Genomic DNA, 15,239 nt, shown 5'->3' with positions numbered 1-15,239 from the left:
CAGAACACGAGTTTGGCTTCTCCAACTTCAGGATGAACACTGGGAATGTACCCCTTGCTGAGATAACTCTGACATCTTCAGGTGTCTGTGCATCAGTGAGGACAGGAATAGAATAGACGAGAAGAGTGTTACAGAAAGCAGCTTCCTTCAGTTCTTGTCAACAGCCTGCCACCATTCCTGCTGAAAACCTCACTATCGCTTTGCTTGACACCTTGAAATCAAATTATCTCAGAAAAGTAATTCATTGATACCAGCCACTAACGTGTAAGTTGAGGTTAATGTTTCACATTAGTTGAAGAGACCATTCATTCATTGATTCATGGGTTCATTCAACAAATAATACCTGTCGAGTACCCACATGGTCTCTGGGTATATAATTGTGATCCAAGACAGGCATCAACGTGGAACTGTCAGTCTAGTGGAGAAGACGGACAATGATCAAATAATTCCAAATTCAGTTACAAACTGTAATTCTGTCTAGGAATAAGCCAGGAAGGTGGAAATCTAAAAGGTGAGTTGAGGTCAGTAGGGCTGACTGCTAGACAGCAAACAAAGTAACAAAAAGCATAGCTGCAAAGGCCTTCAGGTGGGGAGGCATTTGGCTGTTTTGAGAAACTCTAAAAGGCCAGTGGGGGCAGAGCGAGAGATGAGGTTAGAGAAGAGGCCCAGGGCCAGGTCATGCAGGCCTATACATCTCGCTAGAAGAAACAGTTTGAAAAAAGAAATTCAGAATTTGGAAATGTTCAAAGAGGCAGAAACAGGGATTGGAGGGGAGTGATGGACATTGGACTGGAAAGGAGAGGTGTCACTGGGATAAGAAGGCCCCAACAGCATCCTTAGCCACGTCCATCCTTCCCCTCATTAACCACCTTGGCTTTGTAGGCAGAGCACTGTTGGGTGAGGACCCCCTACTGCTCATGGCACTCACTGTAGGGGCAGAGCAGACCTACCAGGGCCCTCCTTTCTACCCTCATGGACTTAAAAGTCTGCGCCCCACTTTGCCTTTCAGCCACCTGGGAGGATTCCAACAAAAGTCCATCTCTAATTCTGTTAATTGAATTACAGAGGAAAGGCCCTAGTGCATTCAGCAAACCTTAATCCAACTCCACGTAACCTTAGAACGCTCCATGTTTTAAAAAGCCCACTGCAGCATGCCTCTAAAGCGGCACTTAATTGACATAATATGGGTCACCTGTCTACATGGAATTAACTGGCAGAGCTTCCAGAACAACCTACTTTCCCTCCCTTTGGCCTCTAGTTCTTGAACTTCTGAAATGTGTGACTGCCACTCGAGTCAGCTCTGAGTCATTATGTAACAAAGAGGCGTAAGGTTGAGAACACCTAGCTTCAGGGTTGGTCCAGCGATGCTGTTGAGGGGTGAGAAGGGAGTGTGGCTGGGGGCTTGGGAACTGTGCTAGGGGCCTGTCAGTGCTGTTCAGCAAACTGATCAGCTTCAGCTTCTGTAAACACACAGGACAAAAAGTATCCCGTGGCTTAGTGTGCTGCTTTCATGGTGTCATGCCTGTAATGTCAGGCTTTATTAAAACTTGTGTACATGTGTGTCTTTAGGGTGGGGACAATAAATGAGAAAATTCTGTTATGGGGCAGGAAATGGAATGCTCAACCAGCCCTGGAAAATAGAATAGTCCCTGAGCATTACCTTGGTGTCCCTGTGTCCTGACCTGGGAAGTCACAGAACTGAACAACCAAGTGTGTGTGGCCTGGGAGATCCACCATCTGAGCTCAAATCCTGGCTTGGACCACTGCTCAGATTCTTAACTGCTTTGCCACACTGGCTCTTGGCCATATATAAACTTTAGCTTTCATTATTATTGGGAGAGGGGTAAGAAATGATGGAGGAAATATGGCAGAAAATGCCAGAAGAGGAAGGTGAGAGTACTAAATTCCCTTGGGCAGCACTGTGAGCCTCTCTGCCCTCCACCACCACACCTCTGGCCCTCTTCACCCCCTACTCTGAAATCTCTTAATTCTAGTGGGTCAGACTAAATACCAAGTATGACTTGAGAGTGTTACACCCTCACTGAAACCTCCTGAGCTCACCTAGGTGAGGGAGAGACTGTCACGTTCTGCTGTTGCTACAGCTGCCCACATTAGTGAAGGCTGCCAAGGGTCTGTCACCATGGCCAGGGCAGAGCCCCTTTTGTGGGTTGAGTCATGTCTCCTTTCATTAGCCAGGAGTGAAATTCTCAGAACAGAATTGCAAAATTGACCAAATCTGACGTTCTAGAGAAGAGTTATTCCCTGCAGGGTTACCACATAGATTCTTTCTTCTAATATGTCAGTAGTTCTAGTATAAGGCCAAAGTCGCCACAGAGGGGAACATCATATGGGCAGTTCTTCCCAAGAGTCTTACACCAGATATCTTGCTGCAGTCTGTATCTCAGCTACTTGGCTTGGTTTTGGTTTTTTTTCCCTGAGGTGGGAGATGGACTAGAAAAGGCTAAAATAAATATTTAGATAAAACTGCTAAAGTTCATTCACTTTGCTGGGAGTTTGCTTAACTTGTAATCTTAAGAGTTTTGCTTTCAAAGGGATGCTACTTTTGAAATGTTCAGATGTAGAGCTGTCTGATATCTGCTGTCTAGTTTCACATGCTGGGTAGGGAGACAGAGAAGGCAGAATGACAATTGTTAAATCTAGGTGGATGGCATATGATTTTATTCTTTCAACTTTTCTGTATGTTTCCAATTTTAAAAAATAAGTTGGGATATCATATGGTATTGCTTATATGTGGAATCTAAAAAAAATTATACAATTGAACTTCTATATAATACAAAACAGAAATAGACCCATGGACATAGAAAACAGGCTTACAGTTACTGAGGAGAAAATGTGGGGAGTGATAAATTAAGAATTTGGAATTAACATATGATATAAATATCTAAAATAGATAGCCAAAAAGGACTTACTGTGTAGCGAAGGGGACTATAATCAATATTTTGTAATAACCTATAAGGGAGAGGAATCTAGAAAATATATACGTGTGTGTGTGTAGCTAAGTCTCTCTGCTGTACACTTGGAAGTAATGCAACATTGTAAGTTAGCTGTGCTTCAGTTAAAATTGAAAAGTTGGGGGGAAATAGACACATATAAAAATAAAGTTTAAGGGAAGAATGTAAAACCACAGTTACTACTGATGGGATCTGTACAATGGAAGTGTAGCACAGGGTTTGGTGATCTTTTCTCCTGTCATCCACAGGACCAGCAGAGTCCTAGAAAGGGTGTAGGGAAGGAAAGCAACAGATGGAAAGGGGGTGCTCCAAATAAAGAGATGAGTTTCATGGCTGTTAGTACTGCTGCAGAACTGTAAATTTCTGTGGGAGTGAAGTTTACAACCTTTAAGTAACATTTTTAAGTCTAACATTAAGATCTAGGTCTTCCATATGCCCCTGAAACTGATCCATCAACAACAAAAATTTTGCATGTATATATGAAATATTTTTTCATTGATGTGTTTCATTTCAAATATATGAAAAATAATGGAACGAATGTCATTAAAAAGTTATCTCTACGTGGTAGGATTAAAGATGCTTTTTATATTTTTCATATTAAACCTCTGAATTTTTCCGATTTTGTTTCAAGTGACATGTACTGCTTTATAATGAGGAAAAAGTTGGTATATGAAAAAGAAATGTCATACAAGTATTAATAGTATCTCTGTTGTTTTCTATATAGTTACATGGAAACTATCCACAAGTTTCTATAACTATCTACAAGTTTCTATGTAACTTGTTTCCTATAATTACCACTATTAATAACCACCACATCAAGTGGAATGTATCTCTTTCATTGAGAAATTAAAATGAGAAATTTCTAGAGAGTCTGTCCAGTGTCTTAACAGGAGTTGATAAGTAAACCTTTGATGACTTTATTCATACTTTTAATGTTATGAGTTTTAACCACCTTAAAAATTTGCCCAATTTTGAGGCATTTTTCACATTTACTGATTTTAATGGTGCTTTGGCCAATAGCTACACAATTTCACCCTTACTTTATCTTTAAAATTCTTGAGTAGAACCATCTTGACCTGGTAACTTCTCTAGATGCAATTAGTCAGTCCTGTCGAGAATGTTATGTGCATTGACCACTGTTTGACTGAATTGCTCAAGCATTTCTCTTTCCCAAGATTATTTTCAGACTGAATCTCCCCAGTGGTTTCCTCAATAAAGACCAGTGCCAATAATTCATTTAGTTTCTTGACAAACATATTTTCATCCCTAGGCCCATGTCATGTCTAAAAATAGCCAAATGATTTATTTTTAATTTGTATGAATGAATTTTATAAGGGACTCACAAAATTCTTTCTGGCCCAATTTCAAATTTTTAGCCAATTTGCCATATTTAGTAGATCTATTTGAGCTACGTTTGGGTAGGAACTTCCAATTGTGTGCTTAATACTGGGAGTCACTGTTTTGAGTTTAAGGTTCAAAGCTTTATGATTTTTTTTTGTTCAGGGTTTTGCTTGCTTACCTTTTATGTACTTTGGCAGAAGGTATTTAAATTGCTATCATCTTGTTTCTTGAGGATGTAGTGGTTCCATGTTTGCCCTTCTTTGTGTCTGTCTCCACTCTTATTCCAGCTAGAGGCTGCTAGATATGGCAACATCATTGCATAGGGGTCATTGGGCAACAAGAAACAGATATCAGATCAAGGTAAAATGGAAGAGGATTGCCATCCTAGACAGCTTTGGTAGGCCCAAAGAGATGTGGATAAAGAAACACTGACCTCAGTGACCATAACTCCTGCTTAATTCTGTCTCCTTGGATCTTCTTGAAGAATCCTTCCTGCTAAGGTTGCCCAGGATGGAGAAGAAATTCGAATAAATGGAAACTGTTTTGATAGGAAGTTTGGTGAATCATTTTGGGTGCTGACCCCCATGTAACACTATCTGAAAGTAATGAGGTGTCCTCAGTTTTTATGTAGCTAAAGCTTTAAATAGACTATGTGAGTAATGTACTTCAGGTGCTTATCACTCACTCATTCATTCATTTGTAAATGGAATACCTAAATAAAGGAGTTAAAGGGAGCTCCTTTGTAGCTGTGATCTAGTGCGTCCAGTAACGGAAAGAAATGTTACTCTTGGCAGATAAAATTTGTTGGACAGATTCCCACTGGTTAGTTAGCTTGATCACACTTTATTTGAACATTGGTTTGGGGATTTTTTTCTAAGTGTAATACAGGTTTGCTTTGGTCTTTAATATTGACCAGAGTCAGTCACATATTCATAGCTTTGGAAGAAAGCTGAAGATAGTATGATAGGAAGCTCTTTCAGTAAGACAGAGGAAATGGACCAAAGATCCCCATGGCTTCCTGTCATGGCTCACTTCCTTGCCTTCTGCCATCAAGAAGGGCCGAAGAGCCTATCATTTCATGATTTCTCCCTTGGGTTTAACTTCAGGGGCATTTCTTCCTATTTATGAGTTTGCTTTGCTTTTGCCTTGTCAGAAAACTATGCAACTCTGGAAAGTACTCACCGTTGTGCCTCAGCTATTCAGAAACTTCGACCATGTTTAGGAGTTGAAGTATGTTAATCAGTTCAGTGATCTGTTCCCTATGCTCCCTTTCATCTTTGTTCTTTTCTTAGAATAAGGACCTCATCCTTAAAGGAAAAGAGTCTTGTCAAAGCTGTTAACTAGCTTATGGGTAAGAAAGGCAAAATTATGTTTTATCTTAATGTTCCTCTGCTCCATTATGAGGGAAAAGGAAGCATTTGAGTGTAGCAATTATGACTGACTTATAATGTGTTTTGTTCCTTGTAAACTGCTACTGCCTCTAATAAAATGAAAAGAACAAAGAGCGTAAATGAATTCACAGAAGACATCTGAGTTGCTCTCAGGATATGGGGGGATTTAGAGAAGCAGCAGGAAAACAAATTAAACCTGGGATAAATGGAAAATTAGGGGAAATGGATAAATATGATACATTAACAGCTGCCTGTTCTCTCCCTGTCGTAGACTTGTCACTGTAGGGTGGGGCTTACACCACTCTTCAAGCAAGCTGCAATCCTTGCCAGTACCTTCCTTCCTAGCTAGATTAAAGTGATATTTGTATTGGAAAAAAAACTTTCTGTGAATGTTAGGCCCATAATATAATTTCTCCTGAAAAAATATTAATGTTTTTCTAAAATGTTTTGTGATGAAGTGCTATTTGGAAAAATTCACATTGTTCTGAATTAGTTCTTTGAAAGGAACATATACTTAGCATGGATTAATCATTTTTGTGTGCATTTGTGAAATAAAGGTCATGTTCTTAGAACTTTGGAACCGAATGCTATACTCTTTTTCTCAGGTAGAAACATACTGCAGAACTCCACCTCTGGGCTTTTTCATTCCCCTGGGAGTGTGACAGTAGGTGACAAGTAACAACAGTATTTATTGTAAGAATAACCTATAATTACTGTCATTTTTAGAGAAGGAGGCATTAGAAATACAAAGGATACAGTGGAGCTGTAAGAGAATATAAAACTCAACCTCAAAGATAAATTCCTTGAGAACAGGAACTCTTCCTGTTTATTTCTTTGTTCTCTACTATACAACATACTCCATAGAGTAGACATCAAATGAATAAAGAATGATTCAGTTAATGAAATCAGACATCATTCTATCTACATAATCATTTTATTTCTATATGTAAGTTCCTTGTGTTGAGTGGTAGCTGATAGTGTTTAATGAAAGACTTATTTTAGCTAGAAAGCCATGTTTTAGCTCTGTTATTATTTTGGACAGAAAAAAAACACAGAGATTGAGTGGGCGCTGGAATGTCTCCATTATTTGCCCCCAAAGATGTATGGAATAGCTGAGAATAGTGCCCCGTTGGCAGAACATGGTAGGGAAATTTGCATATTGGCTTCCCACAAGGACCTATTCTGTGCTGTTATTTCATATTTCAGTCTCCAGGATACCAATGTTGTAACATCTTAAAGTGCTAAAATTTTACCACCAAAATAATTCTGAAAAAGAAAGAAATGGAAATTAATCAAATTAAACACATTCCCCTGGGAGAACAGGATTTGTAGCGAGTGCAGCTTCATCAGAGGTCGGTGATAGAGGAGAAATCCAAGAGCATAGGAGTGGGGCCCAGGGAGACCCAGTTTCCTGCTGTGTGGTGGGGGCAGGGCAGGGTGCCTTGGGCTACAGTCAAGTTGGTGTCGGTATCCCAGGGGTGCCATACGATGAACTGGGGATGTCAGGTAGCGAATTGTGACAAGGTTCCAGGCCCATCCGCCAGCTTGAAAGCTGCTTCCTATCTGCTGCTGCTGCTGCTAAGTCGCTTCAGTCGTGTCTGACTCTGTGTGACCCCAGGGACAGCAGCCCACCAGGCTCCTCTCTCCACGGGATTCTCCAGGCAAGAATACTGGAGTGGGTTGCCATTTCTTTCTCCAACTTCCTATCTAATAGCATTTATTAAGATTCAGGAAGGAAGGTGAGGCCATTGGGGGTTGAGGCCAGGCAGAAGGCCCAGCCAAATGGGAAGGATGCAAGGAACATTACCTGGACGTCCCAGGTGTTCCCTGGACGCCCCAGGTGTTCCTTAAGAAGCAAAATCTATTTCAGACCTTACCCATTGCTAGAGATCTGATTTTATATACACTGCTACATTTGCCCAGGGTAACCTGTTACTTGGGTAACAGGTAGGCAGAGTCTGCTGAGAGTAAGGCAGATTTTTACTTACACAAATGTATTTTCTAAAAACCAAAGAGCAGTTGGTAGCTAGAAAGGAGGAGGGCGTGGCTAGGGAAGGCACAGTCTAATGGATTTCCTTAAGCCTTTGGTAGCCCTTTGGCAAGTGAATACAACTTCCATCAAAAGTGAAAACAGTCCCCAAATGCTCTGGAGTCAAAATACCAGCAGTAGCAACACTTGCCAGCAAATCCCAGCCACTGCCAGGAAGAGTGATAGAGAAGGATTGATTTTTCCATAGTTGTACTTGCTAAGCCCCAGGAGGAAAGCACAAGAAAATTGCATCCCATTTGTTGGATGGCAATGATGTGGTTGGTTTCCTTCATACTGCAACATCCTCTGGCATCTTCCTGCAAGACACAACACTTTCTATGGGGTTAGAGCCAGAAACTTAACCTGGTGCTGAGTTTATTAGAACTGTGTCTTTTTTGTTACTTAAAATTGGCCAGGCTCCTCTGTCCAAGGATACTGGAGTGGATTGCCATGCTCTCCTCCAGGGAATCTTCCCGACCCAGGAATTGAACCCATGTCTCCTATGGCTCCTGCATTGCAGGTGGATTCTTTTACCACTGAGCAACTGGGGAAGCCCACTTAACATCCAGAGAATGGTATAAATCTTGCATGTACTGAATGTTCTCTAATGAAAGGCATTTAGAATTAATCAAGGGTGTTTTCTTATTCCCTGAAAGTCAAAATCAGGCTGTAAAACAAAAACCAGAACCATACCATTGAGCAATTTAGCCATATGTATTTCAATCAAAAGCAAATCTGGATTTTTGATCATTTATTAATCATCAGACACACTATATTATATTAAAAACTAACAACCAGGCCCCACTTTTCCCTCCAGAAAAGGAAAGAAGACTGAAGCTACAGGGTAATGAGTCAGAAGTGATTCAGAAAACAGCTGGATACAGTGGGATAGAAGTGATCCCCAAAGCATTTTTATTTGATGGTGTCAAAGGTAGCTGCCAAGGTTGTGACCTGGTAAGATTTGGCTGTATCATCCAAATGTGGTTGTACACGTTGGTAAAGAGCTGCACTATCTTTGCACTGCACAGAGCAGCTTTCAGCCAGTTCTACTGCTTAGTAGTTCCCATGTAAACATAAGTCCCAGGAGAGAGCACTTTAAAAAATATAAAGTTGACTCCTGTCTTCATTTTAAAAAGAGAGCAGACTTTTCAGTTTCACCTGGATGAGATGAGGCTAAGGGATGAGTCTAAATTTTTTAAATAGCTATCCATCCCAACTAATTCAAAGGTATTTTCTTTTCTTGATATTTTTTATATTTTTTACTTCATTTTTATTGGAGTATAGTTGATTTATAGTGTCATGTTACTTTCTGCTGTACAGCAAGTCAAAGGTATTTTCTAAAAATAAAAGAAATTGTTCATCTTTGGCAGAGTCACCATGAGAGAGTGCTTACCTTATGTTTTGTAGACTCTCTTTCCAATAATTTGGGCTTGCCTGGTAGCTCAGCTGGAAAAGAATCCGTCTGCAATACAGGAGACCTGGGTTCAATCCCTGGGTTGGGAAGATCCCCTGGAGAAGGGAACGACTACCCACTCCTGTATTCTGGCCTGGAGAATTCCATGGACTGTACAGTTGGTGGGGTTACAAAGAGCTGGACACAACTGAGCGACTTTCAGTTCCACTTTCACTTTCCAATAACTTACACTTTTCAAAATAAGTAACTAAATATATGTACTAACACATATTGCACAAAAATAAGACAGCTTTTACTCAGATCCAGCTATAGAATAGAAACTAAAGCAGATTGTTTACTTACACACAAAATTAATGCTTCTTGTTTGACCATGTTGTCTTTATTGTGAAAGAGTTAAAAAAAACAAGGCGTTATCTTTTGGAGAAATTCTTATATATCATCATTAAGGAAATAGAAGTTAGAAAACTTTATAATTCAGCTAGAGTGAAAGCTTTGTTAATTTAAATTCCATTAATTCATAGTTGGTTTCATTTCAGATAGTGACTGGATTGACATTTAATTTTACTCAGCAAAGTTTTTCTTTGTGGATAATAATGCAAATGATTATAATGCAGTAATATGTAAGCAAGATTGTAGGAGTAACATTTAAAATATTAAAAGAATAATCTGTTTTTGAAGATCCTTAAGGTCTTTTGAAACAGCTCTTTCCATATAAAGAATGAACATACCAAACACAAGTTATTTTATCTGGTCTTTGAAGCAGGTCTTCAGAGAAATATCTAGCAGAAAACTCTGCTCACATACTTAAGTCACCCTGAAACTTAAAAGTAATACAGTTGACCCTTGAACAATGTGGGTTCAGACTGCATGGATCCACTTATAAGCAGATTGTTTTTTTATAGTAAATACCTCAGTACTACACGATCTGTGATTGTTTGAATCCTCAGATTTGAAACTGTGGATGCAGAGGAACCATGTGTAGAAAGGGGTGGTTATAAATTATACTCAATTTTTCAACTGTGAGGAGGGTTTCTCCCCAACCCTCAAACTATTCAATGGTCAGTTATACATTTTTGCCCCAGGGTATCCCATGACTTAAGATGTTTTAGACTGGTCTTTCCTTCTACTTAGTTTGATGATTGAGGTTTAACAGTATAGCCAGTCCCACTCAGTGGGTTCCTGGATCCTGAATGAAAGATAGATTTGTGAGCCAACTAGGCCTCTGCTACTTAAGACTTTGACTGTTAGAACATGTTCAGCCTTGGGAATGGATGTGGTCCATTGACTGGGTAAAGGTAGCAGGCCCTGAAAAACAGATGTCTGTTAGGCAAAATATGGAGCAGCCTAATGTTATCTTTTAAAACTGTTGCTGAGTTTTCATTGTATGTTCATTTAACAAATATTAATTGGACACCTATATACCAGATTCTAGACCTTTATAGGCAAATAAAAACAGATAAAGCCCCTGTCCTCATGGAGCTTACAGTCTTGCTGGGGAGGCAGAAAATAAAAACACAACTGTGTGTATGTGTGTGTATATATATATATATTTACAAATTGTGATACAGAAATCCTCTCTTAGTCTTCTTCCTTTCATCCTGTTTGACAATGAAAGACAGCAAGAATGCCTCAGTAGTGAATTTTTCCTGTGTCACTGCCAATATTGATCTCTCTTAACCAAAATATACTGAGTTTACAGAGGCCTGATGAAACACGGTTGTTGGGGTCATGGAAACATGAAAGGCGATGTGGAATCTTGAAAAGGGTACCTGGCTCCTTGTTGTTATTCAATCGCCCATTCGTGTCCAACTCTTTGTGACCCCACGGACTGCGGCACACCAGGCCTCTGTGTCCCTCGCCATCTCCTGGACTTTGCCCAATTTCATGTCAGTTGCATCGGTGATGCCATCCAGCCATCTTATCCTCTGACGCCCTCTTCTCCTTCTGCCCTCAATCTTTCCCAGCATCAGGGACTTTTCCAATGAGTTGGTCTTCCTAGCTCCTTAGGAAGACCTGAATTTCTACTAAGGATCAGGGAGTGGGCAGGGAGAGAAGAGAACAGTATGTACAAATTTCATTAGGATTGGAGTGATGTTGGTTCTGCTGTGGACTTTGCTGAACTTGCTGTATGTCCCTAAGTTAAGATAAGTCTCCTAACTTCACTGAATCTCATTCTTCTATAAAATGCGAGAATTAAAATGAGATAATTTCTGAAGTCCTTTTAGATCCAAAGTCTTAAAAGACTATATAGTATAGTATATGATTTATTACAGGCTCTGAAACCAGATTGTAAGGATTTAAATACCAGCTCTGTCACCTACTGGCTGTTAACGTGAATAAGGTTCTTAACTTCTCTGTGCATTCATTTCCAAAAATGGAAGATAATATTAGTACCTACCGCATAGCAGAACTCTATGAATTAAGAACTTAGAGCAGTGCTGCCTAGGTGTAAGCGCTTAATAAGAGTGTTACTATTATCAATATCCTCTGAAAGAAAATTATCTCTAAAGGATGAGACTCCAATAGAGGCAGATTGCTCAAGACACTGGAGCAAACATATAAACAGAATAGTGTGTAGGTTCCAAGATTCACATTTCCACTATTCCTATCACACCTCCCTTTGTTTCAGCATGGTTTAAAGGGGCAATTGTCTATTGCTGGAAGAGGGGCTATAACCATAGAATGCTCTATTGGATGCCCACAGGGCCTCTTTCTTAGGACACATAAAGATAATTAAGTCTCTGGGTATGGGATATGTACAGGATATTAAAGTGCTTACTTCATAATTCTGTCACAACTGCAGTGCAGCCAGTACCATAAGGCAGCAGAGATAAATGCCAGGACCAAAGGTGCTGAGATGTGGATTCTTTTAAGGCAATATTTTTTTTTGTCTTTTAAGCAACATAATGAGACCTCATTAATTGAACTTGGGAAGGAGTTTTCAAATCACAAAAAAGTTCATTTAAAAATTATAAGCATTAACTTTAGCTGACTTCTGTCTGCTGCAGATTTTGTGTTAATGAAGCTAATGCAGTTGTAATCAGCAGCATCATTTTTCTCTTCATTTCTTCATGCTCTTAAATCTCTGAAATTGTATCATTTTTTTCTTTGTACTATTTTCATAAATACTACCTGGATTCAGTTGGTACCTGAATTTTTATGAACTGTTTAATTAATACAGAATAAATTGATAGCTTGTATGTATCTTTTTTCCTGTGTGCATATGTGTATAATCATATGTATGTGTGCATATGTGTATAATGTGACAGCCAAATGAGGCAAATTGTAAAACCCTCCATAGCCTTTTCCTACATATTCCTTAGATTGAGGAATATCCAAAATAGTTTAGAACAGGGGTTCCCACCTCTGGAGTCTAATGCTTGATGACCTGAGGTGGAACTGATGTAATAATAATAGAAATAAAGTGCTCAATAAATGTAATCTACTTGAATCGTTCGAAAGCCATCCCCCTGACCCCGGTCCATGGAAAAACTGTCTTGCTCAAAACTGGTCCCTGTTGCCAAAAAAGGTTTGGGACTACTGGTTTAGAAGATCTTGCTTCTTTAGTAAAAAGATACAAACTAGGATAGTATGATGGGAAGAAAATTGTTTGTGAGTCTTGTAAAATTTATAATGTAGTAGCTTTCCTGGTGGTCCAATGGTTAAGACTCTGCCCTTCCACTACATGGGGTAAGAGTTCAATCCCGGGTTGGGAACTAAGATACTGTGTGGCACAGCAGGGGGGAAATGTAGTTTTTTAGATAAAAAGCAAAGGAAAAAAAATAAACAGTTAACTCTACTTAGAGAAAAACTAGTTGCCTGACATTTTTCTGGAGATCAGGGCACTAGGGTTCCTCTTTATTGTTCCTTGCAGAGATCGACCCTTTTCTGGGGGAAAAGACCCTGAGTGATTGTGACCAGCCAGCCTAGAAAATCCCATGGATGGAGGAGCCTGGTAGGCTGCAGTCTGTGGGGTTGCTAAGGGTCAGACACGACTGAGCGACTTCACTTTCACTTTTCACTTTCACACATTGGAGAAGGAAATGGCAACCCACTCCGATGTTCTTGCCTGGAGAATCCCAGGGACGGGGGAGCCTGGTGGGCTTCCGTCTATGGGATCACACAGAGTCGGACACGACTGAAGTGACTTAGCAGCAGCAGCAGCACCACCTCTTAGCTCTGACCACGCACCAGGACCCCACTCCCAACCAGCCACCAGACACAGGAACATTTACTCAGAAAAGCCTCCAGTACTTCCCACTGCCCCTCCATCATCCCCAGTCGCGTAGCATCTCTGATGAGCCTCCTCCCCATCTTCAATTTCTTCTCCCTCTCCAAAGACTGTTCACAAGGAGCTCAGTTTTTCCTAAAGAGTAAGAAACAAAAAAGTCTTTATGTGAGAGTCTGCTTAAGAAATAACCGACTCCAATTTATAAAGGCCCCTTTCATTCTGTTTGCTGGTCTGTGCTTCCTGAGCAGCCGCGGGTGGGACAGCTCAATGGAGCCTAGTCACAGGCTGCAACTGCTAATTTCCATCCAAGGCTGTGCGGGGGAGGAGAAGGGAAGGGTGCATGCCGCCCTGCAGACGCCCTCCCAGAGCAGCCCTAGGAGCTCTGCCTTGAAACAGACCAATGCGCGTTTCCTGAGCGAGGCGGTCCTTTCTACCAAATAACTTGCTTTAATGATTTCCCGTGTACAGAGTGATTTTATTTTTCATAAAATGCCTTACTTAAAAATAACAACCGATCAGAGAAAATCATAGGTATTAGGTAGAAAATGTTTGGAACCTAAGGTTTCTTTCTGGGGCAGGTCTGCAAAGTGGTACCCTCTAAACCAGTCTGTGACATTTCCTGTTGGAACCATCAGGCTGGTGCCCCAAGTGAGGCAGAGCTATTCTGAGAGAGCTCCCTCTTGGTCTTGGGTCTTAGGTTAGAATTACATAGAAGTCATCACACAGTCCAGACCTTGAATCTGAATTGTAGGGGTAAAGAGATGGTTGGTTTTACTGACTCACAACATTTTTTTGAAAGCTGTGAAATCAAATAGTTTTACTTTTTTTCATATATATGCAATACATATGTATACACATTTTCATTTTTCCATTCTATATTGATAAATATATATTTTGTATCTATATTTAAAACATTAATATATAAATTTTATAATATATAAAATATGTAAACATTTTAAATATATTTATATATTATGTATACGTTTTAGATTTAAATGAAATAACATTTGTATTTAGGACTCCAACTGAATTTCATAGCAGTTTCATTCCTTTATAAACTGGAAGAATGCAACCATGTACCAGGATTAATATGGTAAAAGTTTCACTCTATCTAATTTTTTAAATTTTATATTAAACATGGAATAGAATGCAAAATAGATGAGACTTTAAGATAAAAATGGAATGTAACCCTTGCTTGTAGAAGAAAAGGCCCAGATTTTTAGGGGCACAGATTTCTTCTTTTCTCTCAACCCCCACCAGATACCCTGAGACTCTGGGCAGCAAAAATCAGAAAGATTCTCTACTCAAAGCTAGTTAAACCCCCAGCCCCACCTTCATTCTTTAATTATACATTCTTTAGCCTTTTCAGGTTTCTCTTTTTAAAAATCTCTTTATTTACACTGTTGGTCCTTCATATCTTTGTTTCACTATGTTGAATTACTTTGAACACCAGCTTTCTGTCCTGATTCACTTCACAGACCAACACAGAAGCCCGAAGTTCCTAACATAGGGTCCACTTAACAGTTTCATGGACTAGAGGAAGTCAGCTCATTCATTTAAACCCTAGTTTCCTAGTCTGAAAATAGGAATGATGGCATCTGCTTTGCCATCCCAGAACAGCTACGAAGTCAAAATGACATAATGTACATGGAAGGCCTCTTGTCAATGATGAGTGTTAGTTGCTCAGTCGTGCCTGACCCTTTGCGACCCCACCAGCCCACCAGCCTCCTGTGTCCATGAGATTTTCCAGGCAAGGATCCTGGAGTGGGTTGCCATTTCCTTCTCCAGGGGATCTTCCCAACCCAGGGATTGAACCTGTGTCTCCTGTACTGCAGGCAGATTCTTTACCAACTGAGCTACA

At 40.0% G+C, this 15,239-nt stretch overlaps 1 protein-coding gene across 17 annotated transcripts in view; it reads left to right on the top strand.

Moving 5' to 3' along the window:
• Window positions 1-15,239, top strand: part of GNG2 (G protein subunit gamma 2) — a 131,123-nt gene that overhangs the window by 60,590 nt on the left and 55,294 nt on the right. The gene's annotated exons all lie outside the window — the stretch shown is intronic.

Source organism: Moschus berezovskii, chromosome 9, assembly GCF_049115385.1.
Source record: "Moschus berezovskii isolate FMDL1 chromosome 9, NW_MosBer_1.0, whole genome shotgun sequence".
In the NCBI taxonomy this organism is placed as follows: domain Eukaryota; kingdom Metazoa; phylum Chordata; class Mammalia; order Artiodactyla; family Moschidae; genus Moschus; species Moschus berezovskii.
The sequence above is the reverse complement of the archived record's forward strand: the minus strand, read 5'-3'. Positions and strand labels throughout refer to the sequence as shown.